This window comes from Triticum aestivum, chromosome 3B (assembly GCF_018294505.1).
Source record: "Triticum aestivum cultivar Chinese Spring chromosome 3B, IWGSC CS RefSeq v2.1, whole genome shotgun sequence".
NCBI classification, from domain to species: domain Eukaryota; kingdom Viridiplantae; phylum Streptophyta; class Magnoliopsida; order Poales; family Poaceae; genus Triticum; species Triticum aestivum.
The window spans coordinates 742,895,649-742,922,168 of NC_057801.1; the positions used below are offsets into that span (position 1 = coordinate 742,895,649).

The window sequence follows — 26,520 nt, forward strand, 5'->3', positions numbered from 1 at the left end:
AAGTGGAGTCTATTTATTTTCTATCAATCTTTCCGTTGTTTTATGAGAGGCTCTCAGAGCTACAAGAATTTTGTTGGGCAACCCATTGCGGGCCAGGTTAAGCAACAACACGCAATCTTCGTCTTTAAAGGCCCAGTTTTACTCTCAACCTTCACTATTTTCTGTTGGGCTGGGGCGGAATATCCTATTTGACGAGAGCAACTAATTGACGAGCGCTTCTTCGGGAGCTTCGCAACGATTAGCGTTACTTGACGCTCTCAGCCATTCGCCACTTGTCGCGCTCTGGGCGCTCCCTTTAATTATTTTTTATCTTTTCACACGCGTTTTCGGCTTTTTAAACGGGTTTTTTCTGAGGGTTTTTCGACGTTTTGGTTTTCCACCCGTCTTCCCAAGTTTTTGACCACAAAAATTCTTTTTTTTCGCAAAAAAAAGCATTTTCTTTTTCTTTCGTGAGAGCCACGGTTTTGCTTTCGCGAGAATCACAGTCGTGCCTCTTGGACACGAAAAAATATGGTTTTTATTTTTTTCCTTCCGAGAGAGTCACGGTTTTGCTTCCGCGAGAGGCACGGTTGTGCTTTCGCGAGAGTCACGGCCGTGCCTCTCGGAAACAAAAAAAAAACGTGTTTTCTATTTTTATTCGCGGGTCACGGTTCTGCTTTCGCGAGAGTCATGGCCGTGACTCCTCGGAAACAAAAAAAACACATTTTTTGTTTTTTTTTTCTTTCGCGAGAGTCACGGCCGTGCCTCCTCGGAAACGAAAAAACACTTTTTTGTTTTTTTCTTTCGCGAGAGTCACGGTTTGGCTTTCGGGAGAGGTACGATTGTGATTTCGTCGGAGGCATGGGCTTGCCTCTTTCAGAAAGGGAAAAAACCCGTGCTCCCGGTTCGGTTTTTTCGTCTGGTTTTCTTGTCCGGTTTTTTTCGTGAAAAAAAGTTCGTCAAAACCTATCAACATTGAATCTAGTTTTAAAGATCTCAACGCGAGGAATCCAATGGCGAAAGCGGTTCGAGATTTGGACGCACTGTTTAAGAGATAAAATGTTTTGAATAAACGGATCTACGAAAAAAAGGAAAACTACCAGGTTGCGACAAGTGGCGCACATGCAGCGCGCCACTTGTCGCAACCCAGAGAATTTGGAGTGATCTGCGCAAAGAGTACTCCTTAATTAGTGATTTTGTTATTTGACGCTCTCTACGTCAAGCTGTCGAGGCTTCTCATAAGAGCTGCTGATCGAACTATGAACTGGCCCATCCGCGTTTCTGGTTTTGGGAATCTTCTAGAGTTTGCCAGCCGGTTTTTTCAGACTTGGGAAGCTTCTAGAAGGTTCCCTAAACCAGTTTTTTCTTTCTTTTTGATTTTTGGTTTTTCTTTTTTACGTTTGTCTGTTTATTTTTCTGTTTTCTGTTTTTTCTCTGTTTCTTATTTTTGTTTATTTTTTATTTTTCAGTTTTTTTCTTTTTCAAAAAAGTTCATATTTCAAAAATTGTTCCTAAACTTTAAATAATTATTCTCACTTTTAAAAACGTGATTATTTAAAACAAATGTTTGTGTTTCCAAAAAAAATCATATATTCAAAAAATGTTCGCATTTTAAACAAAATGTTCTGGGCTTTAAAAAATGTTCCCTTTTTAAAAAATGTTCGGAATGTTTTTATTCAATTTTGTCAGGACGTTTCATATAATGATCGGGAATTAAAAAAATATATACCTTTTTCAGAAAAATGTTCATAAATTTACATAAAAAATTGTTTTCATAATTTTGTTCACGTATTAAAAAATTGTTTGTGTCCAAATTTGTTTGGGATTTTCAAAAAATGTTCTCCATTTCAAAAAAAATCAAAAAATTCAAATTTTGTTTATGATTTTAAAAATTGTTCCTGTTTTGAAAGAATAATCACAAATTTCTTTACTGCTTGTTCAGGTTTTCTTACCCTTTTTTTATCTTATTCCTTTTTCTGCTTATTATCTCCTATTCTTTTTCGTTTTAAGAACATTTCACAGTTTTAAATATGTAAAAAAATCATGTTTTCAAAAAATGTTTGAAAACTTAATAAGTATTCTCGTTTTCAATTTTTTTTTCAAGTTTGAAAAAATGGTTTCGTTTCAAAATTTGTTCATGAATTTCAAAACTATTCACGTTTTCATATTTTGTTCAGAGTTCGAAAAAATGTTCCCTTTAGCAAAAATTGTTCACATATTCAAAAATTGTTCCCTTTATCAAAACGTGTTCACATATTCATAAAATGTTCGAGTTTTTTATTTTTCTTGTCAAATTTGAGAATTATTCACTTGTAAAAAAATCACGTTATTTTAAATATTTGTTCGAGTTTGGAATTTGACAAAATGTTCGGATATACTAAACTAGTGATAAAACAAGAAACTAAAAGATTCGATTCCAAGATTTAAAGATATACCTTCAAGCACTCACCTCCCTGGTAACGGCGCCAGAAAAGAGGTTGATGTCTACTATGCAACCTTCTTCTTGTAGACGTTGTTGGGCCTCCAAGTGCAGATGTTTGTAGGAGAGTAGCAAATTTTTCTCAAGTGGATGACCTAAGGTTTATCAATCCGTGGGAGACGTAGGATGAAGATGGTCTCTCTCAAACAACCCTGCAACCACATAACAAAGAGTCTCTTGTGTCTTCAACACACCTAATACAATGATAAATTGTATAGGTGCACTAGTTCGGCGAAGAGATGATGATACAAGTGCAATATGGATGGTAGATATGGGTTTTTTGTAATCTTAAAATATAAAAACAGCAAGGTAGCAAGGGATAAAAAGTGAGCGTAAACGGTATTGCAATGTTAGGAAACAAGGCCTAAGGTTCATACTTTCACTAGTGCAAGTTCTCTCAACAATAATAACATAACTAGATCATATAACTATCCCTCAATATGCAACAAAGAGTCACTCCAAAGTCACTAATAGCGCAGAGCAAACAAACAGATTATTATAGGGTACGAAACCACCTCAAAGTTATCCTTTCTGATCGATCTATTCAAGAGTCCGTAGTAAAATAACATGAAGCTATTCTTTCCGTCCGATCTATCATAGAGTTTGTACTAGAATAACACCTTAAGACACAAATCAATCAAAACCCTAATGTCACCTAGATACTCCATTGTCACCTCAAGTATCTGTCGGCATGATTATACGATATGCATCACACAATCTCAGATTCATCTATTCAACCAACACAAAGAACTTCAAAGAGTGCCCCAAAGTTTCTACCGAAGAGTCAAGACGAAAACATGTGCCAACCCCTATGCATAAGTTCACAAGGTCACTGAACCCGCAAGTTGATCAGCAAAACATACATAGCAAGTAGATCACGTGAATATCCCATTGTCACCACAGATAAGCACATGCAAGACATACATCAAGTGTTCTCAAATCCTTAAAGACTCAATCCAATAAGATAACTTCAAAGGGAAAACTCAAACCATTACAAGAAATTAGAGGGGGAGAAACATCATAAGATCCAAATATAACAGCAAAGCTCGCAATACATCAAGATCGTGCCAAATCAAGAACACGAGAGAGAGAGAGAGATCAAACACATAGCTACTGGTACATATCCTCAGCCCCGAGGGTGAACTACTCCCTTCTCGTGATGGAGAGCGCTGGGATGATGAAGATGGCCACCGGTGATGGATCCCCTCTCCGGCAGGGTGTCGGAACAGGGTCTTGATTGGTTTTTGGTGGCTACATAGGCTTGCGGCGGCGAAACTCCCGGTGCTCCTTGATGTTTTCGGGGTATATGAGTATATATAAGCGAAAGAAGTCGGTCAGGGGAGCCACGAGGGGCCCATGAGGGTGGGGGAGCGACCAGGGGGTAGGGCGCGCCCTGGACCCTCGTGGCCACCTCGTTGCTTCCCTGACGTCCACTCCAAGTCTCCTGGATTGCGTTTGTTCCAAAAATAACTCTCCCGAAGGTTTCATTCCGTTTGGACTCTATTTGATATTCCTTTTCTACGAAACACTGAAATAGGCAAAAACAACAATTTGGACTAGGCCTCTGGTTAATAGGTTAGTCCCAAAAATAATATAAAAATGCATAGTAAAGCCCATTAAACATCCAAAACAGATAATATAATAGCATGGAACAATAAAAAATTATAGATACGTTGGAGACGTATCAAGCATCCCCAAGCTTAATTCCTGCTCATCCTCGAGTAGGTAAATGATAAAAACAGAATTTTTGATGTGGAATGCTACCTAGCATAATTCTCAATATAATTTTCTTTATTGTGGCATTAATGTTCAGATCCAAAAGATTCTAGATAAAAGTTTAATATTGACATAAAAATAATAATACTTCAAGTATACTAACAAAGTAATCATGTCTTATCAAAATAACATAGCCAAAGAAAGCTTATCCCTACAAAATCATAAAGTTTGGTCATGCTTCATTTTCGTCACACAAAATTCTCCCATCATGCACAACCCCGATTTCAGCCAAGCAATTGGTTCATAATTTTTAACGTGCTTCAGCCTTTTCAGCCCTCACACAATACATTAGCATAAGCCATGTACATAGCACTATGGATGGAGTAGAGTATGATGATAGGGATTATGTGAGAGAACAAAAAGGGAGAAAGTCTCATATTGACGTGGCTAATCAACGGGCTATGGAGATGCCCATCAATTGATGTCAATACGAGGAGTAGGGATTGCCATGCAATGGATGCACTAGAGTTATAAATGTATGAAAGCTCATCAAAAAGAAACTAAGTGGGTGTGCATCCAACTTGCTAGCTCACGAAGACCTAGGGCATTTTGAGGAAGCCCATCATTGGAATATACAAGACAAGTTCTATAATGAAAAATTCCCAGTAGTATATGAAAGTGACAACATAGGAGACTCTCTATCATGAAGATCATGGTGCTACTTTGAAGCACAAGTGTGAAAAAAGGATAGTAACATTGTCCCTTCTCTCTTTTTCTCTCATTTTTTTCTTTTTTCTTTTTTCTTTTGGTGGGCATTCTTTGGCATCTTTTCTTTTATTTGGGCTTCTTTGGCTTCTTTTATTTTTCATAAAGTCTGTAGTCTTATCCCGACTTATGGGGGAATCATATTCTCCATCATCCTTTCCTCACTTGGGACAATGCTTTAATAATGAAGATCATCACACTTTTATTTATTTACAACTCAAAAATTTACAACTCATTGCTTAGAACAAAATATGACTCTATGTGAATGCCTCCGGCGGTGTACCGGGATATGCAATGAATCAAGAACGACATGTATGAAAGAATTATAAAGGTGGCTTTTCCACAAATACGATGTCAACTACATGATCATGCAAAAGCAATATGACAATGATGGAGCGTGTCATGATAAACGGAATGGTGGAAAGTTGCATGGCAATATATCTCGGAATAGCTATGGAACTGCCATAATAGGTAGGTATGGTGGCTGTTTTGAGGAAGATATAAGGAGGTTTATGTGTGATAGAGCGTATCGTATCACGGGGTTTGGATGCACCGGTAAAGTTTGCACCAACTCTCAAGGTGAGAAAGGGCAATGCACGGTACCGTAGAGGCTAGCAAATTGTGGAAGGGTAAGAATGCGTATAATCCATGGACTCACATTAGTCATAAAGAACTCATATACTTATTGCAAAAGTTTATTAGCCCTCGAAGCAAAGTATTACTACGCATGCTCCTAGGGGAAGGGTTGGTAGGAGTTAACCATCGCACGATCCCGACCTCCACTCATAAGGAAGGCAATTAAAGAACACCCCATCCTTCAAATTTGTCACACAACGTTCACCATACGTGCATGCTACGGGACTTGCCAACTTTAACACAAGTATTTCTCAATGTCATAATTACCCAACTAGCATGACTCTAACATTACCACCTTTATATCTCAAAACAATTATCAAGTATCAAATTTATCATAGTATTCAATGCACTTTATATGATAGTTTTTATTATACCCAAATTGGATGCCCATCATATTAGGACCAATTTTATAACCAAAGAAAATTACCATGCTGTTCTAAAAGACTCTCGAAATAATATAAGTGAAGCATGAGAGATCAACAATTTCTATAAAATATAACCACCATCGTGCTCTAAAAAGGATATAAGTGAAGCACTGGAGCAAATGACAAACTACTCTGAAAGATATAAGTGAAGATCAATGAGTAGTTGAATAATTATGCAACTATGTGAAGACTCTCTTACATTTAAGAATTTCAAATCTTGGTATTTTATTCAAATAGCAAGCAAAACAAAACAAAATGACATTTCAAGGATAGCACACATCATGTGAAGAAGCAAAAACTTGGGTTCAACCGATACTAACCGATAATTGTTGAAGTAGAAAGGTGGGATGCCTACCGGGGCATCCCCAAGCTTGGATGCTTGAGACTTCTTAAAATATTATCTTGGGGTGCCTTGGGCATCCCCAATCTTGAGCTTTTGTGTCTCCTTAATTCCTTTTATATCTCGGTTTCCTAAATCTCGAAAGCTTCATCCACACCAAACTCAACAAGAACTCGTGAGATAAGTTAGTATAAACCAATGCAAAAACCTTATCATTTTCTACTGTAACAAATCACAAAAATTATTATTCAACATTGCATACTAAGTGTATGTGCATATTTAATACTCCTATCCTCAAATACAATCATTAAACAAGCAAACATATGCAAACAATGCAAACATAACAGCAATCTGCCAAAACAGTATAGTCTGTAAAGAATGCAAGATTAATCATACTTCCCTAACTCCAAAAATAATGAGAAAAATACTACACTGTAGAAGATTTATCAGAGCTCAATATGCAAAAAAATTCAACATTATATCATTCTCTGACTTTTCTAGGGAATTTTTGCAACAGCGGTAAACTTTCTATTTTGAAACAACAACATGTATTCTTGCAAAATAAGCATGGTAAAGGCTATCCTGGATATTTTTATTGAAAATATAGATGCAAAACATTATTATAAATAACATCAAGAAAATACTAACAAAAGAAAATGACGCTCCAAGTAAAACACATATCATGTGGTGAATAAAAATATAGTTCCAAATAAAGTTACCAATGAATGAAGACGAAAGAGGGGATGCAATCCAGGGCATCCCCAAGCTTAGACTCTTGGTTGTCCTTGAATATTACCTTTGAGTGCCTTGGTAATCCCAATCTTAGGCTCTTGCCACTCCTTATTCCATAGTCCATCGAATATTTACCCAAAACTTGAAAACTTCACAACACAAAACTCGATAGAAAATCTCATGAGCCCCGTTAGTAAAAGAAAATAAAACCACCACTTTGGTACTGTTGTGAACTAATTGTAAATTAATATTGGTGTAATATCTACTGTATTCCAACTTCTATGTGGTTCATACCCTCCGATACTACTCATAGATTCATCAAAATAAGCAAACAACACATAGAGAGCAGAATCTGTCAAAAACAGAACAGTCTGTAGTAATATGTATCATTCGAATACTTCTGTAACACCAAAAATTCTGAAATAAATTGGTGGACCTTCAGAATTTGTCTATTAATCATCTTAAAGAACAATCAACCTAAAAGCACTCTCCAGTAAAAAATGGCAACTAATTTCGTGAGCGCAAAAGTTTCTGTTTTTTATAGCAAGATCAGAAAGACTTCATCCAAATCTTCCCAAAGGTTCTATTTGGCACAAACACTAATTAAAACATAAAACCACATCTACCAGAGTCTAGATGAATTATTTATTACTAAACAGGAGCAAAAGCAAAGGAACAAAAATAAAATTGGGTTGCATCCCAACAAGCGCTATCGTTTAACGCCCCTAGCTAGGCATGATGATTTAAATGATGCTCACATAAAAGATAAGAATTGAAACATAAAGGGAGCATCATGAAGAATATGACTAGCACATTTAAGTCTAACCCACTTCCTATGCATAGGGACTTTGTGAGCAAACAACTTATGGGAACAATAATCAACTAGCATAGGAAGGCAAAACAAGCAAAGCTTCAAGATTTTCAACACATAGAGAGGAAGCTTGATATTATTGCAATTCCTACAAGCATATGTTCCTCCCTCATAATAATTTTTAGTAGCATCATGAATGTATTCAACAATATAACCATCACATAAATCATTCTTTTCATGATCTACAAGCATAGAAATTTTATTACTCTCCACATAAGCAAAATTCTTCTCATGAATAGTAATGGGAGAAAAATCAACAAAATAACTATCATGTGAAGCATAATCCAATTTAAAATTAAAATCATGATGACAAGTTTCATGGTTATGTTTATGCTTTATGGCATACATATCATCACAATAATCTTCATAAATAGGAGGCATGCTTTCATCATAATAAATTTGCTCATCAAAACTTGGGGGACAAAAAATATCATATTCATCAAACATAGCATCCCCAAGCTTATGGCTTTGCATATCATTAGCATCATGGGTATTCAAAGAATTCATACTAACAACATTGCAATCATGCTCATCATCCAAAGATTTAGTGTCAAACATTTTATAGACTTCTTCTTCTAACACTTGAGCACAATTTTCATTTCCATCATTCTCACGAAAGATATTAAAAAGATGAAGCGTATGAGGCACCCTCAATTACATTTTTAGTTTTCTTTTATAGACTAAACTAGTGATAAAACAAGAAACTAAAAGATTCGATTGCAAGATCTAAAGATATACCTTCAAGCACTCACCTCCCGGCAATGGTGCCAGAAAAAATGTTGATGTCTACTACGCAACCTTCTTCTTGTAGACGTTGTTGGGCCTCCAAGTGCAGAGGTTTGTAGGACAGTAGCAAATTTCCCTCAAGTGGATGACCTAAGGTTTATCAATCCGTGGGAGGCGTATGATGAATATGGTCTCTCTCAAACAACCCTGCAACCAAATAACAAAGAGTCTCTTGTGTCCCCAACACACCCAATACAATGGTAAATTGTATAGGTGCACTAGTTCGGCGAAGAGATGGTGATACAAGTGCAATATGGATGGTAGATATAGGTTTTTGTAATCTGAAAATATAAAAACAGCAAGGTAGCAAGAGATAAAAGTGAGCGTAAATGGTATTTCAATGCTAGGAAACAAGGCCTAGGTATCATACTTTCACTAGTGCAAGTTCTTCAACAATAATAAAAAAATTGGATCATATAACTATCCCTCAACATACAACAAAGAGTCACTCCAAAGTCACTAATAGCGGAGAATAAACGAAGAGATTATTGTAGGGTATGAAACCATCCTAAAGTTATCCTTTCCGATCGATCTATTCAAGAGTCTGTAGTAAAATAACACGAAGCTATTCTTTCCGTTCGATCTATCATAAAGTTCGTACTAGAATAACACCTTAAGACAGAAATCAACCAAAACCCTAATGTCACCTAGATACTCCATTGTCACCTCAAGTATCCCTGGGCATAATTATACGATATGCATCACACAATCTCAGATTCATCTATTCAACCAACACAAAGAACTTCAAAGAGTACCCCAAAGTTTCTACCGAAGAGTCAAGACGAAAACGTGTTCCAACCCCAATGCATAAGTTCACAAGGTCACTGAACCCGCAAGTTGATCACCAAAACATACATATCAAGTAGATCACGTGAATATCCCATTGTCATCATAGATAAGCAAATGCAAGACATACATCAAGTGTTCTCAAATCCTTAAAGACTCAATCTGATATGATAACTTCAAAGGGAAAACTCAATCAATTACAAGAGAGTAGAGGGGGAGAAACATCATAAGATCCAACTATAATAGCAAAGCTCGCGATACATCAAGATCGTGCCAAATCAAGAACACGAGAGAGAGAGAGAGATCAAACACATAGCTACTGGTACATACCCTCAGCCCCGAGGGTGAACTACTCCCTCCTCGTCATGGAGAGCGCCGAGATGATGAAAATGGCCACCGGTGATGGACCCCCCCCCCCTCCGGCAGGGTGCCGGAACAGGGTCCCAATTGATTTTTGGTGGCTACAGAGGCTTGCGGTAGCGGAACTCCTGGTGCACCTGAATGTTTTCGGGGTATATGAGTATATATAGGCGAAAGAAGTTGGTCAGGGGACCCATGAGGGGCCCACGAGGGTGGGGGTGCGCCCTGGACCCTCGTGGCCCCCTTGTTGCTTTCCTGATGTCCACTCCAAGTCTTCTGGATTGCGTTTGTTTCAAAAATAACTCTCCCGAAGGTTTCATTCCGTTTGGACTCCGTTTGATATTCCTTTTCTGCGAAACACTGAAATAGGCAAAAACAACAATTTGGACTAGGCCTCCGGTTAATAGGTTAGTCCCAAAAATAATATAAAAATGCATAGTAAAGCCCATTAAACATCCAAAACAGATAATATAATAGCATGAAACAATCAAAAATTATAGATACGTTGGAAACGTATCATCTGGAACGATCAATTTCTGCCACAATGGGGGAGAGTTTTGCCTATCCTCATTACGGCCCACCAGCTATGAATAGTTCTCCCCCTCAAAAAGGAGAAAGCTATGAACAGTTCTATCACTTTCCTGATGTGCAGAGGCCATGTGGTGCAGGTGAGGTCATCAAGAAAGTACTACTTGATAATTTCGACAAACTGCAAGTCCTTATTATGATTCCTTTTATGGGCAAAAATCTCTAATGTTTTAGATTTTCCATTACTAATCCTTTATGTACTTTAGTGTTCCTAACCCTTCACTAACTTTTGGTGGATTATTCTTATGGATTATTAAGTTATAATAATAACTAGGACTATTCTAGTAAGGAATTCCATATCGTGAATCCTTTATTCTTGGCGCCTTCAAGATATGATGACTAATTAAAAAATATCAACCTTGGGATAAAGAGTTTACACTTCCTATGTTACTTCCACTTTTTTCTTGTACATTGGAAATGAGATTTTTTTCTTTTTACTACAAATTTATAAGCTGTTTTGTTTCACTCATATAGCTATCTAGTTTAACTTACCAACCCAAATACTAAATAAGAAAAGGAATATAAATAGTTAATGAATTTTATAGGAAAAAGATCATATTTTAACGAATCACAGGTAGAGATATTGCTAGCACACAAAAAGTTAATGTACCGGTCTTCTATGATAGGAATGGGGTATTTGGAAAAAATTGTTGCTGCATCCTGGTCATGGATAGATCACCCAGATTCGGGTCCATAAGCAGTGACAATCGCCCTATTAAGACTCACTTTCACTACGGCTCCAATGCGTTCTGTTCCCTTAACCAAGCCACTGTCTATGAGTCGCCGGCTCATTCTTGAACAAGCACGCGGCCTAGAATGAAGCACCACATGAAGCGATGTGTTTTTGAAGGCAGAAATTGATAGTTCCAACATGTGTAGAGAAGCAGTGGAGAAGACGAACATCTAGTTGTAAAGATTGTTTTTGTTTGGGTATTGCCCTCGATGTATTCAAGCTAGGAATATATGTCAGGGCGGACAAGGGTGTGTGTGGAGATTTTTTTTGAAAGTACGCTTAGACATATCATATTTTTATAAAAGTCAAAATTTCAAGTACAAGAGAGCTACAACTTGTTTTGAACTACAAGTGTAGTATAACTCCACACCCAAGCTAGTCCGAAGACAGACACCACAGACAACACAAATACAAAGCAGAAGCGCCTATCCAAAACTAAGCAACAACACCACGTCACGACCAACGCCGGTCACCTTCGAAGACGACTCCAACTCCAACTGAACATCCCTCGTCAACACACCATATATCAACCCTTGATGCCTAAAAGAAGGTGGCAAGTAGATGACATGACTTGGTCGGTCCAAGGAAAGCATCGTCTAGGACTCACCGGCGACGACGTACATTGTGCTCCATAAGCTCATTCTTGGACAATGACGAGCACCGGAGTAGCACCACATAGAACCTCAGGTAGTGTGTCCTAATATGATGCTCCCAACGGAGGAACGAAGACGCCGCCATCGGACCAATCCGACTCTGAACCAACGCTTTCTTCCAGAGACAACTACCAACCCCAAGTGAAAGCGAGGAAGATGCCGACACACTCGATGACGCCTCCAAGGAGGAAAACGACACCCACGAGCACCATCGCCAACTGCACAGGTCGGAGACTGGCAAGACTTTCGTCGGTATAGTCGCGCAACTCCATCCCTGCCACAGGATTGGCACAACCTTGTCCAAATTGGTTCACACTAGTGCCGCCACAACACCTCATCATCGTACCCATGAAGTCGTGGTCCACCAACACCCGCATGGCCGAGAGCACACCGTCTTCTACCTCCTGCACGCCGCGAGACCACCGCCTCGTTCCACCATCCACCTCCCCCCCCTGCCGCACCGCCACCAGATCTCATCCAGGCCCCTCTATTGTGCAGCGTCGGCCTGCTCCAGGACTTCCATAGCTCCGTCGGGGCCTCCGTCGTGCACCACAACTCCTTCCCCGCGCCTCCCAACCAGCACCACCACACCTCCTCGCCGTCTTCGACGGCCAGGCGCGGCCGCCATCGTCCATGCCGGCGACAACATTGGCCAGGAGAGACCACGGTTTGGGGGCTCTTTTGTCAGGTTTTGGAGCCGCCGGGCCGCTCGCGCGAGCGACCCGCGAGGGAGCGGTTGGCATCCTCACGTGTGTGAACATATAAAAAGCAAATGGATGAGCGTGCACACTATAATAGAGTTTGAGTGTATTCATATGAGGTCTAGTTTTTTTTTGGCAATATGATGTCTAGTTTTAATGGAGCTTGTCGTGAAAGATCAAAAGTAAAAACAAATCAATATTATGACGCTTTGTCAAAAGTTATACTCCCTTCATTCACAAATATAAGATGTTTTAACTATTTTCTGATTCAATTGTATACTAACACATTTTAGTGTGTTTATTCACTCATTTCAGTCCTTGTAAAGTTTATATTGAAATATTCAAAATATTTTATATTTGTGAAGAAGGGAGTAACTTTTAAATTTTCACTAATACAAAATTAATTCATGTGACGAAATCATCTCAGTGTTCACGCAGCGGATGTTCTGCACAATCAGATATTTAATTTACGAACCCACGAGCGTAAAGCTTATTTATTTAATCTGCATCGTCACTTACCAACACGTCGCACTCGTTCCTATGAACCACTCTATACAAGTAGTACAAACACATACGCATATATACTCACTTCACGCATATCAACGAAAGGATTGAAATAAATACATAATACAATCAGTGTCAAGTGTAGGACTTGAATCCTAATGAACTGAGGATACAAATGTCTTTCTAACCATCCCACAAGTAAAAAATGATCTGAGTGTTTATGCAGCTGGTGGTGCCCTGCGCAATCGAATATTTAATTTACAAACCCACGTGTTTTTGAACTTTGTCACCAAAAAACGCGCAATTATCCTATTTTATGCCGCAACTAACCAACACGCGGCATACTCACTCACTGAACACACATCAATGTAAAGACTAAAATAAATTTTTAAAAAATGAGTACCAGTGTCAAGTTTAAGTGGATTTGGGATATCACTGCTCTTCTAATCATCCAATGACATGTTGGTTGCAGTTTTAAAGGACCCGTTGTTATAAAATGATTCGAGTGTTTATGCAGCTGCTGGTGTCCTGTGCAATCGAATATTTAATTTTCAAACCCACGTGTTTTTTGACCAAAAACCGCGTAATGTTTATGTTATTCTGCATCGCCACTAACCAACACGTTGCACTCGTTCCTATGAGCCACTCTACAGTTGTATATACACCCACTTCAGTCACCTACTGCTAGTGTCCTCATCGAGCTCCATGGCTCAGCGCATCAGCTTCCTAGAGGAGTCCCTGGCCCTCCCCGCGCGGAACGCCGGCCTCTTCGCGCCCGTCGTCGCGCTCACCTTCGCGCACACCTTCGTCTTCCTCTCCGTCGCCGTCCTCCGCGTCCACCCTCTCGCCGCTGCCGTCCTGCTCCGCCTGGACGCGCGGGAGAGGAACGCCGACCCCGGCTACGCCACGGACGACGAGATCCGGGAGCGCGGCAAGATGCTCGCCCTCCTCTACCTCGCGTACTTGGCCAGCAAGCTCGCCACGCAGGTCTCGGCCGTCCTCGCCGCCTCCGTCACGCACTCCGGCGAGCGGTCCAAGTACAGGACCCGCCGCGCCCCCTTCTTCGTTGCCGTGGCCTTCGTGGCCACTCTAGAGCTCGCGTCCGCGGCTCTGCTGGCGCTCGCGTCTTGGTCCTGGTGGGGGCGCGCCGGCCACTCGGGCGGCGCCGGCGCGTCTTCCTCGTCGGTCTGCCTCCTCCTCGCTCTCCTCTTGCACCTCTGCCTCGGCGCGGTCCTCCCGGTGAGCATCGCCGCGTCATCGGCAGTGGCGGCGGCAGAGGAAGACTGCGGCGTGGGCGCTCTCCGGCGGGTGTGGCGGCTCGTGGCGGCGAGGGGAAAAGAGGCGTTCGTTCTGGCGCTCGCGGCGAGCCTCCTGCCCGGCGTCGCTATCTATCCGGTCTACGCGCTCGTTCTCGAGTTCGCACAGAGCAGGGCCGCCATTGTCACATTCGATCTGGAGTTGGCACGGAGCGACACCGTATGGGTGTTGGGCGTCATGTATGTCTATCTTCTCCCGGCCGTCGGTGCGCAGTTGTACTCCACGGTGGCGGCAACGGTGTTCTATCGCCGGTGCGTGGAGCGCCATCATGAACCCACCATTCCATTGACGATGAATCAGTAGCTTAGCTTGCCGTTCCGTTAGCGCAGGATTACAAATTTTTTCAGAAAATGTACTCTGGTCTTGACTAATTTTAATTAGGACGTGTGTTGGTTCTATTTAATTAATACAGTACCCATTTCGACATACACAAGAGAGTCTGAACTGATAAGGCTGCCTTCAGCATCGCGGCAGATATTTTGGGTAAACTCGCTTTGACTTTGTTTGACCGGCTTTGTTTATTTTTATAGCTGATTACGTAACCATCCCGCCGAAATACAGACAAATAAGATGTAGCCAATGATACATGTTGGTGACTGGGCCGATGTCTAAATACCATCTTTTTTATGAACGAGAGAGTATATTCATGAGGATGCCTCTTCATACAAATACGTATTGTATGTAGATGCAAATTTTATTATGTAAATAAAGAGTAACAATTTATTGTACAAATCTTTATCTTTACCTAATAATAAAGCAAATTGGGTTTCTTTCGTCCGTCATGGCATTTTTTAGAAAAGTCCTTCTATTTTAGAGAAGTCAACCCGCAGTCCTGTTTTAAGTCGGAAAACAAATCGTTTTATTCGTATTTTACACAAAAGTCCCTGTATTTTCTTGAAATCAACCCGCCATCCGGATTTAAGTCACACCTGAATCGTTATTTTACGTTTTTTGAAAAAACCCTGACGTTTTAGGTAATTCATCCGCGGATCATATGTAGGTCAAACAAATACTTTTTTAAATCATCCATATCTTTTAAACCGTAACTCCGATTTGAACATGTTATATATGAAATTTGATTAGAAAAATATGTAGAATATGAATATGAGATTACTTTTACCTATTAAGTATTTTAATATTATTTTGGAATATATTTAAATCAAACAAATGATTTTCTAAATTATCCGTATCTTTTAAACCGTAACTTCGATTTTAACATATTATATATGAAATTTTATTAGAAAAATGTGTGGAATCTAAATATGATGTTAATTTTACCTGTTAAATATTTTTTAAATATTGTTTTGAAAGCAAACTTATAATTTCTAGCTCAGGATCCGTTTTTCTTTCGTACCGGCGGCAATCCAGATTGCAAATAAACACCCCAGTATAACCATATAGGCAAAAGAAAATATCAATAACTACACATGCATACCTCTGAAAAATGTCGCAGGGGAAAACAACAGATTTCTCATCGAGAATGAGAGAGAGAGAGAGAGAGAGAGAGAGAGAGAGAGGGGCGAGGGAGGAGAGAGGGGGAGAGAGACGCCTTAGGATTAACCATATTCAAACACGTTTTTTTGTTGTTTTGTGTGAACACCGAGGCCATCGCCGGCGAGGGTGAAAAGGAGCATAAGCGGCAACACAAATATGATGCCTCGCAAATATAAAGGAGATGGACCTATTGAGTGATGGTTGTTGGGTTGTTTTTTCTCCCGTTGCAACGCACAGGCTCTTTTGCTAGTATATATAATTCATACAACCACTACTAGATGTACAAAGGACTCTATTATTTATTCAGAAAAAGTCGCACACCATAGTGGACTCCCTGATGTGCAATACATATTTCAGCAGTTTAAATATTTCTTCCATAAATGTTAAGTTCCGGAATAACAAATCATAAAAATATAAAGTGGGCAAGACAGAATATGGGTATATAATCCAATATGCCTTAAATCATTAAAGTTGAATAAGATTTTACAAAGTCAGTACTTTATTTGAATTTCATATCCCGGTGTATATCACATGTAAAGTTAAGCTAGAAAAAATGATTGTCAAATGTGGTTGTAATCCGTCCTTTTGAATAAGGAGCGTATGTTATATTTAAGCTAACATTTGAATTTTTCTTATATGCTAACATAAATCTAGAACATAAAAAAGGTAAAGAAACAATTCATAGAACCTTCATGTGAATTGCTTAAATAGCTAAAATTTGGAAGCTGTTTAGCATATTGTCGATGATTTATGCTAAAATTAGTGGTTGATAGAAATGATATGTAAACATAAAAAGAATGAGCTATGATGAAAGTAGTGTGAATCTTTTTCTAGAAAAAATATAGGCGGGAACTTTTTGAAAAAAATATGTGTAGTTGAAAAACATAAACATGATGAATGGTAGTAAGAAGACAATCTGAAAATTAGTACGAATATATATAGTTTTGCATTGTGGATCATAGACGCCAGAGCCATATATCTTCATTCATCACGCAACGAGCTCCTACAAACAACCTAATACGCTTTCATGGACTACAAAAGATTGGATATTTCTTTTTACATGTTTCAAAATTAGGTGTGTTCCTTCTGGCAATAGTTCATCACCATGCAACTGGGGTAGGTCGGTAAGAACATCTCTGTGAGGTATATGAAAACATGTTTAGAGCAGTACAAGTATATAAAAATAAATATACGGTAGATAAAAGAAATTTACTCCAAAAAACTTACACAATAAACACATTCTTTACATGACCTGGAATGGTGAACATCCTCTAAGAATCTTTCAAACCAATATGGTAGATAAAAACACGAATACATTGTCAGATAACAAACTTAGCCGCGCAAATTCACTTGATCAACAAGCACATGTCCTAAATGCAATGTATAGTTTCTATCAACTTGGCTGAATCCCCACTACCAACATTACAGGAAACTGAGAGATGTGGACTTGTGACAAGGTTCGTTGCAAATAAGCAAGGGAAGGATGATGGTTGCATTAGCTATCATCTATACCCACCACACATATAAGTATTTAAGATTGTAATTTTATTGGTAGGAAGAATCTGAATCCCACATCTACGTGCTTCGATTCAACACACTCTGGCTCTCTGGCTCTCTGCCACCGGTGGAAGCAGAAGATCTATTTTGAATGACATGTGAATTGTAAGTCGTCTATTAATTTTCACAACTGCTGTTCACAATTTTGCAAGAATGGTTGCGCGCACAAAGCCACAAACACAAGACAAATTCAGCAACTTATTTCTGTTGGATTGCCAGGATTTTTTTAATCAGTTGATCATATAGAACTGAATATTCATACGGATAGCCACACACAAAAACATGCAGCGAGCGAGTAGCAGTAGTACACACAAAAATACCTGCACTCTTGCCCAGATATCTGCAGATCTCACTGGTGCAGAAGGTGGGAAAGAAAACTCGGCTCTTCTGGACATCAAGTTGGGCTACTCCTCGCAGGGTTTTGTTCCACACATCGACAGCAATCATGAACTCCATGACTTCCATGATCCCATGTTTGGTGCTACAAGCCAAGTAGACGATCGTCGTCATCTATGATTATGCTGGGGAACGCCATCTGAAGTTTCTGCAACGATGCCGTGGTGTCACTGGCGCACCGCTCAGCTTAGACAGCAGGTCGCAAGGATCTGAGACAGTGAGACGTCGCTGGCATCCATGGTGACTTCTTCGACCCTGGCCTCACAGAGTCACAGCCAGGCTGCCAGTCCGCCATTGTGAATGAACCAACGCCATCCAGTATCATCATGTTCTTGCCTTTGAGCCACCGGGGATGACCTGGGCGACGCTCCGCTTCCATCGCACCCATTCCAGATAGGAATCAGGGGCCTTGTTGTACACCTTCGTCAGCGACCAGATCTCCATCTCGATGTACTTCACGGTGCCCTTGTGCCGACTGATGGAGCGTCCCGGATATAGTTTGGCTCGCCTGAGTTGAGGAGACGACCCCAGTTTCCCCTCGCGGGCACCGGCAACGGGATGTCCTGCACTATCACTAGGGGCTCCACGAGTACGTCGCAGACGAGGATGCCGCGCCAGAGGTCCACCCAAGCGATCATGCCGCGCTCGCCGCCGATCGTGATCGTCTTGTCCGTCTTGTGATACGACATGTCTTCTTCCGACACTTCGATGGGTAGGGGCCTAGGGGGACGAGCTTGTCCCTGACAAGCTCGTCCACTGACATGGGCACGGTGATCCACCCCTCGGACTCGGAGTCGTAGGAGCGGTACAGGTGGAGACTGAAATCCCATCTGATAATGGGCGTGTCGCAGTTGCACTCGGTCTTGTATACCCACTAGTAGAAAAAGGACCTAATGTGAGACACATTAATGTCGGTTCGATTTTGGTCCGGTACTAATGGTACCATTAGTGCCGGTTCGAACGGTTATGCATTAATGTCGGTTCGTTTTGAAGCTTTAGTACCGATTCGTGCCACAAACCGGTACTAATGGGGTCGTGGCAGGGTGGCGTCAGGCCGGGGCCCCGCGATCACCTTTAGTACCGGTTCATGGCACAAAACGATACTGAAGGGCTAACCTTTAGTACCGGTTCATGCCACGAACCGGTACTAAAGGGGTTTGACCTATAGTACCGGTTCGTGGCACAAACCGGTACTAAAGGGCAATTTTCAATCTCTACCCCCCCCCCCCCCCCCGCGTATATCGCCATTTCAGTTTTGAAAAATACACAAGAAAATGATAAAAAATTCAAAAAATAAAATTATTTGAGATGTATTTATATTACTACATCTACTAGTTAGGAAAATTAAAAAACTTAAATTTGGACATGTTTTGCAAAAAGTGTAGGGAAATTGTAAACCGGCTATAACTTTTGCATACGATGTCGGGAAAAAACGTATAATATATCAAAAAATTCAGCACGAAAATTCGCATAAAAGAAAAGTGAAAACTAAATGCAAAAGACGCTCCAAGACTTGCACATATCGCATGAACGAAACGAATCCGAAAACATACCGATACTTGTTGAAGAAAGAGGGGATGCCTTCCGGGGCATCCCCAAGCTTAGACGCTTGAGTCTCCTTGAATATTTACTTGGGTTGCCTTGGGCATCCCCAAGCTTGAGCTCTTGCCTCTCTTCCTTTTCCTCATATCGACAACTCCTCGATTAGACACTTCATCCATACAAAACTTCAACAGAAAACTCGGTAAGATCCGTTAGTATAATAAAGCAAATCACTACTCTAAGTACTGTAGAAAACCAATTCATATTTTGTTTTTGCATTGTGGCTACTGTAATATAAATTTTTCATGGCTTAATCCACTGATATAAATTGATAGTTTCATCAAAACAAGCAAACTATGCATCAAAAATAAAATCTATCAAAACAGAACAGTCTGTAGCAATCTGAACATTCACCATACTTCTGGTACCCCAAAACTTCTACCGAAATTAGGAAAAATAAACAACTTTTACAGTAAGACAGTTCAAAAAGAATCAGAACCATTTGACGTTCCAGTTAAAAATGTAAAATCGCGCACTACAACCGAAGTTTCTGTCCTGCACCGTACAAACCAACAAGCAATGTAAACATCCTAAGCACATTATTTTTATAATACAATGGAATTATACAAGGGGATAATTGATGAAAAGTTTCTATAATCAAGATTCACAAAGTTTCCATGAGCATGAACAAAGTTCAAAGAGCTCTCCCACTTCAACAATGCTTGTCTTTCTCACTTTCACTTTCCTTTTTGAAAAGTTTTAAGGTTCCCCTCTTTATTTTTTTGGTTTTTAAACTATATGAAAGCACTCAACAGAAATAAATGACTCTCTAAAACTTCTGGATTGTCTCCCAGGCAGCGCTTTCTTTAAAGCCATTAAGCTAGGCATTTAGTTCTCAAGTAATGAATCCACCAGGATCCCAAGGTATATCAAAGCCAATTTTAATTAACAATGATTTGTAATTTAGTAGTGAGCACAAAGTAACATATATCATGTAACAACGAAGTCTAACTCTCTTCCTATGCATCGGCATGTCATAAAAGAACAATTCATGCCCATATAGTAAAGGCCAATGCATAGTATAAACAGTTTCTTGCAATTTTATTATATTGGAAACATAGAGAGGTGGAGATGTAATTCCTCTCTCATAATAATTGCAAGTAGGAGCAGCAAGCACATGCATATTACATTCATCAAAATCATCATATGCAATGGTAAAAGGCAACCCATCAATATAATCCTTACTAAGCGCAAATTTCTCCGATATAGTGTAGTCAGGAGAATTCAAAAAGATAATAGGACTATCATGCGTGGGTGCAATAGCAACAATTTCATGTTTAACATAAGGAACTATAGCAAGTTCATCTCCATAAGCATAATTCATATTGGCATCTTGGCCACAAGCATAGCAAGCATCATAAAAAAGGGATATTTCAAACATATTCAAGGGATCATATCAATCATCATAGCAATCATCCTTCGGTAAGCACGAAGGGGAATTAAACAATGTATGAGTTGAAGAGTTACTCTCATTAGAAGGTGGACACGGGTGATCAATCCGCTCTTCCTCCTTTTGTTCTTCGCTCTCCTCGTCATCTTTTTCATCCAATGAGCTTACAGTTTCATCAATTTCTTCTTCCATAGCTTCCTGCAAAATATTAGTCTCTTCTTGGACAGCGGAGACTTTCTAAATAAATGCATTGATATAGTAATTGTATTCATAATTTTCATAGCAATATTTTAGTATAGCAAGATTTTCTGGTCTATAAACTGAATCATCAAAATCATCAAATGCTTTAAACATAGATTCAACCTCATAAGCACCCATGAAAGCAACAAATTCTTATATTTGTTCCACATCATAGTAATCAAAGATACCATTAGCATAAGAAGCTAAGGTTTCATTATCATTTAATTTGCATGAAAAGGGAAGGTGTGGAGCCTTCATCCTAGAGCAACAAGTATAATCATGTATCACGCATAGTTGACGAGCATACCAATGCAACATAGAATTTTGATCCCATAATAGTTTCCCTTTTTGTGTCAAGCGATAATCCCTAAAGTATTCACGTTGATCCAACGTGTCTCCCATAACATAAAAGAATGAGGTTTTCTCAGGATTATTAAAGTAGTACATAATTTCTTTCACATAATGAGCATCGAGGGTTTTAGGGGGTTCCCCATCTCCATGAGTAGCATCTACACCTAATTTTTTTGGTATTTCGTGTTTCATATCCATAACTAAAGATAGAGAACAACTTAGAACAGCAAATAAAAATTACTTAGTGATAAAGCAAACAAGCACACACGAGAATATTCACCCCACGCTATGACTCCCCGGCAACGGCACCAGAGAAAGGTCTTGATAACCCGCAAGTATACGGGATAGTTGTAGCCTCTTTCGATAAGTAAGAGTGTCGAACCCAACGAGGAGCTAAAGGTAGAAAAAAAATACTCTCTCAAGTCCTATCGGCCACTGATACGACTCTACGCACACTTGATGTTCGCTTTACCTAGAACAAGTATGAAACTAGAAGTACTTTGTAGGTGTGATAGGAAAGGTGTGATAGGAAAGGTTTGCAAGATAATAAAGAACACGTAAATATAAACAAGGGGCTGTTTAGATAAAGATGCAATAGAGAAAATATAGCGAGTGTGGAAAAGTGGTGGTAGGATTTATGAAATTGTCCCTAAGCAATTGACTATGTTACTAGACCGGTAATCACTATTGCAATACTATTTGTGGGAGAGGCATAAGCTAACATACTTTCTCTACTTGGATCATATGCACTTATGATTGGAACTCTAGCAAGCATCCGCAACTACTAAAGATTCATTATGGTAAAACCCAACCATAGCATTAAAGTATCAATTCCCCTTTATCCCATACGCAACAATCCCCTTACTCGGGTTTGTGTTCCAGTCACTCACGCAACCCACTATAAGCGAATCATAAACGCATTGCAACACCCTACAGCGGGAATCCCTCACGCTTGCTCGACACGAAGGGCGCCATAGGACAGCACCAATAATAAAACATACAACTCAAACAAATCATAGCAATTCATCAATCACGATAGGACGATAGAAATCTACATAGACATCATAGGATGACAACACATCATTGGATAGTAATATGAAGCATAAAGCACCATGTTCAAGTAGAGGGTACAGCGGGTTGCGGGAGAGTGGACCGTTGGATATAGATGGGGGAAGGTGATGGAGATGTTGGTGAAGATGACGGCGGTGTTGGTGAAGGTCGCGGTGATGATGATGGCCCCCGGCGGTGTTCCGGCGCCACCGGAAGCAAGGGGGAGAGAGCCCCCCTTCTTCTTCTTCTTCTTATTCTTCCTTGACCTCCTCCCTAGATGGGAGAAGGGTTTCCCCTCTGGTCCTTGGCTCCCATGGCGTGGGAGGGGCGAGAGCCCCTCCGAGATTGGATCTATCTCTCTGTTTCTGCGTTCTGGAATTCTGCCCTGGCACCATTTTCTTTATATCTGGAGATCCGTAACTCCGATTGGATTGAAACCTTCGCCCAGATCGTTTTCCAAAAATTATCTTTCTTGCGGCCAAACAAGGGCATCAACCGCCTTACGGGCGGCCCACGAGAGTGGGGGCGCGCCCACCTGGAGTGGTGGCGTGGGCCACTCTCGTGGCCACCTCGGGCACCGTTTCGCGTTGATTCTTCCTCCCAAAAATCACAAATATTCCAAAATAATTCTCCGTCCGTTTTTATCCCGTTTGGACTCCGTTTGATATTGGGTTTCTGCGAAACAAAAAACATGCAACAGACAGGAACTGGCACTGGGCACTGGATCAATATGTTAGTCCCAAAAAATAGTATAAAAATTTGCCAAAAGAATATAAAAATTGAATAATATTGGCATGGAACAATCAAAAATTATAGATACGACGGAGACGTATCACCATACGGTCATGATAGTTACTCAAACTACCATGTTTGCCTTCATACTGAAGTTTGAAAAATAACTAACTAGATCTAGGGTTCAATGGCAACTATAATGACTTAAAATTTATCCCCAAAATTCTCCCCGAACTGATCGCAAATACCAATTTGAAGCAATGCGCAACTATCAGACAGAAAAACAGCGGCCCAATCCCAAGGCACAACCAGTATGTGTCTCCGGACAGGCCGAACCACACCGGCGTGACCGCCACCGCGACGGCAACGAGACTGCCTAGTGCCACCAAAAACGGCAAGTACAGGACTCCGCCGCCGGCGGGAACGCCGGCGCATCGCGAACCCGCCCGAATCTCTTTGAATCTCGAGCGAAGCATCGAACATGAAGGGCAGGGGAGAAAATGCAGGCAAGGATTATGAGAGTGGGAGCGAGCATTACCTTCAATCTGTAGGCGCTCCGGCGAATCCGCTCCGGTCCGGCGAGCACCACCGACGGCCGCGAACGCCGTCGACTCTTCCTCCTCCGCCGTCGCCTTCTCCCCTCGTCTTCTCCTTCAATCGTCTGAAATGCAAAGTGGGTTGTGCGAGTAACTGTGGGGAGGAGTAAATGGAACCGTGAGGGGGAGGGGGCGAAGTGCGCGACGTGTTTAACGTCAACCACGGTCGGCGCGTGGCGTGCGGGCGCATAGCAGTTCCACCGCACGCCCCCGAGTGGCATCCGACGTGCGGGCGAACTATGTCACACACCACACACGCGCCTTGTCCTACGTGGCACAGAAAATCGGCCAGACCGTGCCAAGATTCGTGCATATACTGTTGGACGATGATGAATGCGTGTGGTCGAGATGGCTAACGCCCACACGTGTGGGCGTTAACACTTCCGTATTTTTATAGCTGATCATCTATAGTAAATTGTAAAATAATCACACTTACAGTATAAGTTAGACAAGTCTAAATTCCTGTTTGTGTGGGACTATGCTTCAGCTTTTGGAGCTTTTACACTCAAAACCCGAAGCCCTATTTAAAAGTTTTTTGGCTTTTAAGCTAAAGCGAAAAGTTACAAAAACTGAAGTATAAGCCGAAATAAATAGGGCCTGAAGATGCACGAATATATACGATGAGATAGCATGCGCAATAAAGGCACAATTTAACTATGGGAGCCCACCTTGACCCAAGAATTGTTACCTTATAAGTCGACCAGTTTGAATGTTGATTTTTAATCCAATGATCAATTGAGCATTTGCACATTTTAATTCATTTATTTTTTAAATCGAAGGCAAAAGTTTTGTCTCATTGATTAATTAAGAAGAAGAGAATTGTCCAGTTAATTTAAGCAAAACTGGACGAAAAGCTATACAAACAAAGCACGGACTACCTACTGACATGGCAAAAAAACCCTCACAACCGCTCATTCGGCTCTGCCAAACTCTGCGAGTGCACAACATCCACAAACGCAACTTGAATACTGGCCGTGCTAGGGACATGTTGACCACAGTTTCTTGGCTGCTTATCCTCTTGCTAGCTTTACAACGTAAAGGTAAGAAAGCAATGCAATTCACTTGATCAACAAGCATATGTCCTAAATGCAATGTATAGTATCTATCGCCTTGGCAGAACCCCCCGCTACCAACATTACAGGAAACTGAAAATTGTGGACTTGCGACAAGGTTCATTGCTCTTAAGCAAGGGAAGGACGATGGTTGCATTAGAGCAACTCTAGCAGACCCCATAAAAAGCCCCGATTCGTAAAATAACCGTCAAAATGCGGGTCGGCATGAAAAATCCTGCCCGAACAGACTGTGCAAATGCGGGCGGCCCGTAAAATTTTTTGAGGGGCGCGGCAAAATCTCAGCCCCAACCCGCGAATACGCGGGTTTCCGCCTCGCCCCTACGGTGCCTCGTATTGCAGTGAAGCGGTTGGTGGGAGGGACATTTCAGCCCGCGCCCTTTCCCCACCTCCTTCCGCCGCCGCCCGCCATTGGTTCCACCCGTCCGCCACCGCCCGCCATTGGTTCCACCCGTCTGCCGCCGACGATTCTGGCCAAATCTGCGGGCGGAATCGCACCGCGGGGGCGTCCCCCATCCTCCACCACCAATACGCTGCACCGCCCCGCGGATCCGGCGAGAAGAGCTGTCCCTCTTTGATATCGCCGCGGTGGATCGACCGTCCTCGAGCCGCCCCTTGTCGCCGCCGGTTAGTGTTTGTTTGCGCTTTGTGCCGAGCACTTTGCATAGTTGGTTGACGTGGCGTGCGATTTTTGTTAATGTAGATGGAATTGACCCCGTGTGAGAAGTTTTTTCTCTCGGATTTGGACGACTCAGATGTTGAGATGATGCTTGGAAACTTTCGGCAGCAGAATTTGGTGATGGCTCTTGCCGTCAAGGAGCACGAAGACGAGAACTGGAACAGGCGACGACGACCGACCGTTGAGCGTCTTTGCATTACTTGGAATCGCCATCTCGGGAACGAGATGTTGATGCAAGATTATTTCGCGGAGAATCCAACATATCCATCGCACCTCTTCCGGAGAAGGTACCAAATGCGTCGATCCCTCTTTGTGAAAATGTTCAAGCTTGCGAGGCAAATTGTCGGTATTTTACTCAAAGAAGAAATGTTGCGGGCTTGAAGGGATTTAGTGCATATCAAAAAATCTCGGCATCTATGCGGGTGATTGCATATGGCGTTCCGGCTAACTATGCCGCTGAGTACCTTCGCATTGGTGAAGATACCACAATTGAGTCAGTGCGTAGATTTTCCAAAGTGGTCATTCGTGTCTTTGGTCCTGAATATCTTCACGCACCCAACGAGGATGACACAAAGAAACTGATGGCATCTAATGAGAGGAGAGGTTGGCCTGGCATGCTAGGTAGTATTGATTGTATGCATTGGACTTGGAAACATTGCACGAAGGCATGGCAGGGATTGTATTGTGGCAAGTCTCGTGATGCAACAATTATGCTAGAGGCCGTAGCATCCGAGGATTTATGGATTTGGCATTGCTTCTTTGGTATGCCGGGCACTCTCAATGATATCAGTGTGTTGCAACGGTCTTATTTGTTTGCTAGGCTTGCTAGTGATGATGCTTCTTCTTGCAACTACACTATCAATGGGCATGAATACATAAGAGGGTACTATCTTGCAGATGGTATATACCCTCCTTGGTGCACATTGGTCAAGAGCATCAAAGAACCCAAAACTAGAAAACAATGTGAATTCGCAAGGTTGCAAGAGGCAGCC

At 41.2% G+C, this 26,520-nt stretch overlaps 1 pseudogene; it reads right to left on the reverse strand.

The window, feature by feature from the left end:
- Nucleotides 1-17,612: 17,612 nt before the first annotated feature.
- On the reverse strand, nt 17,613-25,741 carry LOC123067787 (uncharacterized; annotated as a pseudogene).
- Between the last annotated feature and the right edge of the window lie 779 nt (nt 25,742-26,520).